The 8,674-nt window shown below is 37.8% G+C and overlaps 1 long non-coding RNA gene across 1 annotated transcript in view; it reads right to left on the reverse strand.

The window, feature by feature from the left end:
• The window catches only part of LOC128553913 (uncharacterized), a 29,810-nt gene extending 23,788 nt beyond the window's left edge, over positions 1-6,022 (reverse strand). The window contains exon 1 of the long non-coding RNA XR_008369466.1: positions 5,908-6,022. This is a non-coding gene — a long non-coding RNA (uncharacterized LOC128553913). The remainder of the gene's footprint in view (positions 1-5,907) is intronic.
• Between the last annotated feature and the right edge of the window lie 2,652 nt (positions 6,023-8,674).

The following is an 8,674-nucleotide window of genomic DNA, read 5'->3' on the forward strand; positions in this document are numbered from 1 at the left end:
TTACCAAATTACATGCTACAAAAATTGATTTATTTCATTGAAAAGTGGATGAAGAAAAGCATACTAATTTATTTGATAACATCAATCTACATTATTTTGGTAAGGGTAAATACTTATTGATGCATGTCACTTATCTTTTTTCTGTTTTTTTCTGTCCAAATGATCAGCATTTGCATAAGAAAGTTGGTGGGGTAAGGAATTTACATTATCACAGCAGTTTTGCCACAAGAGTACACAGCATGTATGCAGCAGGAGTACACAGCATGTACGCCGCAGGACTCGGGCCAGGAGTACACAGAATGTACGCCGCAGGAGTACACAGCATGTACGCTGCAGGAGTACACAGCATGTACGCCGCAGGAGTACACAGCATGTACGCCGCAGGGGTAGTACACCGCAGGCTCATTTGCATGTGAAAAGTGTATGTGCCGCGTACATGCTGCGTACTATTTCCCGCATACTAAATTCCTCCAGCGTACATCCTGTGTACTATGTAGTCCACAGCATGTACGCAGCAAGTAGTACGCGGCAGAGCTCATTTGCATGTCAAAAGTGTACTACAAACGTACTATCGGTGTATGTGCGGTGTATATCCTGCGTACTATTTAAAGCCCTTGATTTCAGTACACATCATGTACGCATCATATACGCTGTATGTACACAGCAAGAGTACGCAGCAGGCCTTTTTCTTCTGTAAGGGTAGAGCTGGCTACCTAGACCTTTAGACTAAAGGTTCCGGTAGAACCGGCTACCTAGCCACTGCCAAATTGAAAACTGAGGATCTTTCATAGTATCAATAGAGGTCTGAAAGTTCATTATTATGATAGTAACTGTTATGCCTAAGTTCTTGCAAAAATATTACTCATTTGTGTTTTATAACTTGCTTTCCTTATATTATATAAAGATTGCCCTCTTTCTGAAATCATTGAGAGATAATAAAATCTGGAAAGTAGATCCCTCGGAAGCACCGAGAACAATGCAAACAGTGAAAATTGCAGACTCGGTTTGATTGAGTCTGTTCATGACCAGTAATGGAAAATGCAACACTGCCCACGCCCCCTAGTACCGGCTTAAGCAGTATTCAATCTTCAAATCTAAATGAGTTGAAATCAATGATCCCGAAGGACCAGAAAATATAACAACACTGAGATGAAGTCGGGGCGACTTTTAACACCGGCTGTTGTGAAGTAAATAAAACACGGATTACCACTGTATGTGTAATGCTGGTTCGTAAATGTGACTTTAGATACATATGTTTTATAGTTCTATTCAGTCTATAATTCATGAAGGTCGAAATATCTACCAAAAAAATTTCATATTAATGCATGTACAAAAATTATCCTTCATATTCAAAAGAACCCGATTACGTTCAACCTCGTAAACCTGTTTGCATGTGAATCAGGAAGGCGGTACACGATGTTGAAAGTTGAGACTTTGATGATGAAAAGCCGAACCTACAATGATGAAAAGTCCAAAATACAATGATGAAAAGTCGAATGTATGATGGTGAAAACTCGAATCTACGATGATGAAAACTCGAAACTAAGATGCTAAAAAGTCGAAACCGCGAAACCACGATGGTGAAAATATGAAATGATTTCGACTTTCAGCATCATAGTTTCGTGGTTTCGACTTTTAAACATCGTAGTCTCGTTGTGACGTTGCTTCGAGCTCACATACGTTATGAGGCGATGGCCCTACCGGAACACCGTGCGTAGACATTATGCGCGGATCCAGCCATTTTTCTCAAGTGGTGTTCCGACCGAACCCTTACCATGGCAAACATGTGTCTGTTTATATTTAATAGTTTGAGGTTATTTATGTGGATGTTTGCAGTTTACAAATAAAGAGTTGTCAATAAGTATTTGTTGAACAGGCTAAAAGAGGAAATAGCGGGGCATACTCCCCCTGAATATTTTGAAATTCAGCGTTTCATTTCCTGCATTCTGGGACGTTTTAGAAGCATTTAATAACATCTTTTCCACTGCCATTGTATATACAATATACCCCTTATTTTCACATTTTTATGAGCTCACCTGTTAAGTTAAAAGGTAGAATTATTCGTATCTTTGAGATAATTAACATAAATATGAATTAGCGCTCTACGTGAAGCAGCCCCATACACTTTGAATGCGGTCCCTAATGTTGCCTTTTCGAAAAATCATTATCTTTCCTTCTTCTCTTCTTTCCTTTTTTTAGGATTTTCCAAGGGATCCGGACTACCGGACCCTCCCCCTCTGGATCCGCGCATAGTTAAGCTTACCTTTTTTACCATAAAAAACAAAATTTCGGCTCCATTTACACAATTTTTTTTTCGAAATTGTGACTTTAGAGCGGTATTTACACAGGACAAAAATTTGACAATATTAAAACTATAGAATTATAAATTCTTTTCAACTTTCAAAACCCTTAGAGATGTTTAAATGATGTATATCTACATTCTAAATCGATCTGGCTCTATAGCATTTGACCCGCGATTCACGCTCTGAACATTACGGATTTATAGTTGGCAGGGGCGTAGCTGGCTTTTTCGTCCTGAACAAAATGTTGTGCATAAAAAATCTGAACCACGGGAAGACGCAGCCATATGCCTTTGCTTTTTTATCGTTAAATTTGTTTCATCAGTTGTCACAAGTTCAAACGAAGATGGAATGCAGACGGAGAGAACTTTGCTTTGCTTTAAGTCACGATCTAGTATGTCAGATGTGAAGCTGTTGATCCCATCTTATTTTTAAATACACTTCATGTGTGTGTGTATTTTTTGTTGTTGTTTTTTTTTCATCACGTTTCCTTAAAAACTCTTTCGATTTCGCTAATGCACGGGATCCCTCTCACATGCAGTCGACAAAATTTTGCCTCTTTGCCTCACAGGATCTCTCTTAACTCCCTTTACCCGGCACGGGAACCCTCTCTGACACAATTTTCTATCAGCACCATCGCCCTCTCAATTTCACTTCAATGTTAGAATTATGAGATTGTATTCATATTTTTTAAAAGTTGCACAATAATGCAGACTTACAAGTGTGGCTCCTCTTTGTATCAAATCAAATTATACAAATTCTAGTTTAAGTGATTTAAGGATCATTCTAATATTTTTAACATTTTCTTTTTATAAACATAGAAGGATTTTACCGTGTAGTGTTTTGCCGATTGAAACATGTTTCACAAAATGACCTACTTTTGGTAATGCGTCCATTTACACCTAAAAAGGATTCCAGACTGAAATCCCTTCAATGGAAATAGATTTTAGTTTTGCCTGCTTTGTGGGCAAATAAAACTTTTTTTCCGTTCATATGCGTCGTAATTAGGCCCTAATCATCTCTCTTATCTCACTGGTCAGGATAAGGCGGACCCGATGATGCCATTTTCAAATTTGGTGCCAAAATATTTAGTGCAGGGTTAAAAAGCGCTTATAAAAAGTTAACTACAAGCTGCAAGCAATGTCTATTTTCCGACATTAACAAAGTTGCAGGGCGATATTTTGCGGGGCCGTGGTATACGAGCGAGATAATAGTTAAACTACTGGTATCTGTTTTTATCAATCATGGAAATAAAATTAATAAGCTCTAATTACATGTTCAATACAGATTTTTAGATTATCATAAGCTCCTATAGCCTTACCCCGCTTACCATTCCATTTTTATTGCTTATTTAGCATTTTCATTTTCTCGGATATCTGCAGGCCCAGGCCTGCCGTGCCTTAAAGAAGCGTACGCCACTGATCAGATGAACAGTACTTAAGGCAAGTCTACTGTGATGTCATTCAGTTTTGTGTCATTTGTGATGTCACTTTCAAATCGGACGCGATAGAAAAGTGTAGTGTGTTTTTCAAAGCAGTAGTTTTATGGAAATTAATTTTGGAAAGGGTAATATATCGAGGATAATTCTTTGAAATACATTCAATGGGAAGGAAGGATTTTTAAATTGTAGAATACAGGTTATTTTTTGAGCCATGCGTATGAAAAATGGTGTAATCAACGCATTGTTTCATATGTATGGTGCAACTGGTGCCTGAATATCATCTAGAGTGCCGGAGCCACTTACTGAGTGTAGTTGTTCGACATAGAACAAAAATGAAGTTGTATTCCGATTGACGGTAGAAAAATAAATTGGGAATTGATAATTTGTAGACTCTAAATCGGACCTTGGGATACAGCATACAGTTAACTTGGAATTTGAAAGTTGCATGTGAGTAAATTTGTCTTCCTTGCATTTGAAATTTGTTTTGAATATACGAACTGTTCAATCTGTTGAGCTTTCAAGGTATTTCAGTACAAAACGACGATTATTCATTTTTAAATCCATTTTGAGCGGCTCCCCAAGTAATTCACGTGAACATTCATGTTCTCCTCCTTTTTAGAGAGTAAACGCCAATGGCGGCCGATTTTTTACAACAGTGAGCTGCCGTTGGAAAAATATATGTGGCATTCATTTACAATTCGAGTAGTTAGAGAAAAATCCTTGAAATTCTCGAGGGTGACTTTTTTGTAGTTTAACTAACACTATTTACTTTACCGATAGCTGCTCCAGTTTTGTCACCGTGCATCCAAGTTGATGTTAACCGATGGGATGGGACAGACTTTAGATATCATCAAGGTGAACATTCTGACCAATTTTTATGGAGATCCATTCACAAGTATGGCCTCTAGAGAGGTCACAAGGTTTTTCTATTTTTAGACCTACTGACCTAGTTTTTGACCGCACATGACCCTGTTTTGAACTTGACCTAGATATCATCAAGATGAACATTCAGACCAACTTTCATACAGATCCCATGAAAAATATGGCCTTTAGAGAGGTCACAAGGTTTTTCTATTATTTGATCTACTGACCTAGTTTTTGACGGCATGTGACCCACTTTCGAACTTGACCTAGATATCATCAAGACAAACATTCAGACCAACCTTCATACAGATCCCATGAAGAATATGGCCTCTAGAGAGGTCACAAGGTTTTTCTATTATTTGACCTACTGACCTAGTTTTTGAAGGCATGTGACCCATTTTCCAACTTGACCTAGATATCATCAAGATGAACATTCTGACCAATTTTCATGAAGATCTCATGAAATATACGGCCTCTAGAGAGGTCACAAGGTTTTTCTATTTTTAAACCTACTGACCTAGTTTTTGACCGCACGTGACCCAGTTTCGAATCTGACCTAGATATCATCAAGATAAACATTCAGACCAACTTTCATACAGATCCCATGAAAAATATGGCCTTTAGAGAGGTCACAAGGTTTTTCTATTATTTGACCTACTGACCTAGTTTTTGAAGGCAAGTGACCCAGTTTCGAATTTGACCTAGATATCATCAAGGTGAATGTTCTGACCAATTTTCATGAAGATTTTGTGAAATATATGGCCTCTAGAGAGGTCACAAGATTTTTCTATTTTTAGACCTACTGACCTAGTTTTTGATGGCACGTGACCCACTTTTAAACTTGACCTAGATATCCTCAAGGTGAACATTCTGACCAATTTTCATGAAGATCTTGTGAAATATATGGCCTCTAGAGAGGTCACAAGGTTTTTCTATTTTTAGACCTACTGACCTAGTTTTTGACAGCACGTGACCCAGTTTCGAAACTGCCCTAGATATCATCAAGATGAACATTCTGACCAACTTTCATAAAGATCCCACGAAAAATGTGACCTCTAGAGTGGTCACAAGCAAAAGTTTACGGACGCACGGACGACGGACGCTGCGTGATCACAAAAGCTCACCTTGTCACTATGTGACAGGTGAGCTAAAAAGTACAGTTATCTATTGTTCCTATAGCCACCTAAGTATGCAAATGTGAGCTCGAAAGGACAGAAGGACGGACGGAGACCATTCCTATACCCCCCGCCCCCCACCACTTGTGGCGGGGGATTAAAAATTACAAATTAATCATAAACCTACCTTTATCACTTTCAATGACAGCAATAAGGATTGGATACTTTGTGGATCTCTATGTAGTAGCAAAAAAATCAGGAATCTCTCATTTTCTACAAAGGGGATGCTGTGTTCTGGTCTGAAAACAAAATATTTTTGAATAACACTCATATATATTATCTTAACAAACAAGATGGTCCTATATCACTCACCTGAGTGATATTTGTGTCAGTGGAAGTATATCATATGACATACATATAAACATGTGAATGAAGTATTGCCATGCATTGAATAGAAAGTCCCCTACTTGAAGGCTCCTAATTTTCTCTACTGTTATTTATATTAACAACTAAGGGAAGTTAATCCTTAAAAAAAATCTATATAATATTAGTCCACACATAACTCATTACCAGTTAAGAGTCAAAATACACCTAACAAGAGAGCCATGAAGGCCCTGTATTGCTCACCTGACCTATTGACCTAAAGATCATCAAGATTAACATTCTGACCAAGTTTCATTAAAATATGGTCATAAATGTGGCCTCTAAAGTGTTAACTAGCTTTTCCTTTGATCTGACCCAGTGACCTAGTTTCTGACCCGACATTACCCAGATTCAAACTTGACCTAAAGATCATCAAGTTTAACATTCTAAGTTTCATGAAGATACGTCATAAATGTGGCCTCTAGAGTTTTAACAAGCTTTTCCTTTGATTTGACCTAGTGACCTAGTTTTTAACCCCACCTGACCCAGATTTGAACTTGACCTATAGATCATCAAGATTAACATTCTGACCAAGTTTCATTAAAATATGGTCATAAATGTGGCCTCTAAGGTGTTAACTAGCTTTTCCTTTGATTTGACTAGATGACCTAGTTTTTGACCCGAGATGACCTAGATTCGAACTTGACCTAAAGATCATCATGTTTAACATTCTGACTAAGTTTCATGAAGATACAGTCATAAATGTGGCCTCTAGTGTTAACAAGCTTTTCCTTTGATTTGACCTAGTGACCTAGTTTCTGACCCCATCTGACCAAGATTTGAACTTGACCTTTAGATCATCAAGATTAACATTCTGACCAAATTTCATAAAGATACGGTCACAAATGTTGCCTCTAAAGTGTTAATAGCTTTTCCTTTAATTTGACCGGGTGACCTAGTTCTTGACCCAACATGACCCAGATTTGAACATGACCTAAAGATCATTAAGTTTAACATTCTGACTAAGTTTCATGAAGAAACAGTCATAAATGTGGCCTCTAGAGTTTTAACAAGCTTTTCCTCTGATTTGACCTAGTGACCAGTTTTTGACCCCACCTGACCCAGATTTGAACTTGACCTATAGATCATCAAGATTAACATTTTGACCAAGTTTCATTAAGATATGGTCATAAATGTGGCCTCTACAGTGTAAACTAGCTTTTCCTTTGATTTGACTGGGTGACCTAGTTTTTGATCCAACATGACCCAGATACAAAACGGAAATTGAGATCATCAAGATTAACACTCTGACCAAGTTTCATGAAGATACAGTCATAAATGTGGCCTCTGCAGTGTTAACAAGCTTTTCCTTTGACTTGACCTGGTGACCTAGTTTTTCATCCCAGATGACCCAATATCGAACTCGTCCAAGACTTTATTGAGGATAACACTCTGACCAAGTTTCATTAAGATTGGGCCAAAATTGTGACATCTAGAGTGTTAGCAAGTTTTTCCTTTGATTTGACCTGGTGACCTAGTTTTTGACCCCAGATGACCCTATATCGAACTGGTCCAAGATTTTACTGACCAAATTTTATTAAGATTGGGCCAAAATTGTGACTTCTAGAGTGTTAACAAGCTTTTCCTTTGATTTGACCTGATGACCTCGTTTTTGACCCCAGATGACCCAATATCAAACTCATCCAAGATTTTATTGAGGGTAACATTCTGACCAATTTCATTAAGATTGGGCCAAAAATGTGACCTATAGAGTGTTAACAGTCAAATTGTTGACGACGGACGACGGACACAGGGCGATCACAAAAACTCACCTTTAAGCACTTCGAGCTCAGGTGAGCTAAAAATTAGATATAACATGCATGTTGTACCACAAAAAAGTGGTCTTGATTTTTCCCTACAGACAGTAATAAAATAAGCTACAATATAAGCTTTTTATAGCAATAACAAAGAGAAGTAATTCTAAGAACAAGGGTGCCTCAGGGTGGTGAATATTTGTGCCAAATTGCATCAAAGTCTCTCCATGCATGAAGAAGAAATGTTCCGGACAAAGTCATTCTTCACTTTCAACCTTTGACCTCTAACTATGACCTTGACCTTAGACCAAGTGACCTGGTTCTTGCACATGACACTCCATCTCATGGTGGGGAACATTTGTGCCAAGTAATATTAAAATCCCTTAAAGGATTGTTGATCCTTAAAGGACTGGACAGGAAACAAGAGGGTCATGATGACCCTGGATCGCTCACCTGAGTAATATGAGCTACATGTTTCAAATGTCAAACTGACGGTAAAATATTAAGAAAGTCAGTACGTCACATTCATGGTCAATGAAATTCAGTTTTACAATTTGTGTGCAAAACTGTGTATGTCATCAAAATTTCAAGGCTGTATCTTAAAAAACAAGAAAGTAGGTCAGTAGGTCAAGGTCACAGTCAAGTGACATCATATAACTTGGGGTCATCAGGTAATTATAATTAAACAGTCTTGGAAATAGGATCAGATTATTTTTTAAGTACTTTTCCTATATAACTCATATAATAACTAAGTGACCCCAGGGCGGGGCCTCTATT

Source organism: Mercenaria mercenaria, unplaced genomic scaffold (genome assembly GCF_021730395.1).
Source record: "Mercenaria mercenaria strain notata unplaced genomic scaffold, MADL_Memer_1 contig_4490, whole genome shotgun sequence".
NCBI lineage: Eukaryota > Metazoa > Mollusca > Bivalvia > Venerida > Veneridae > Mercenaria > Mercenaria mercenaria.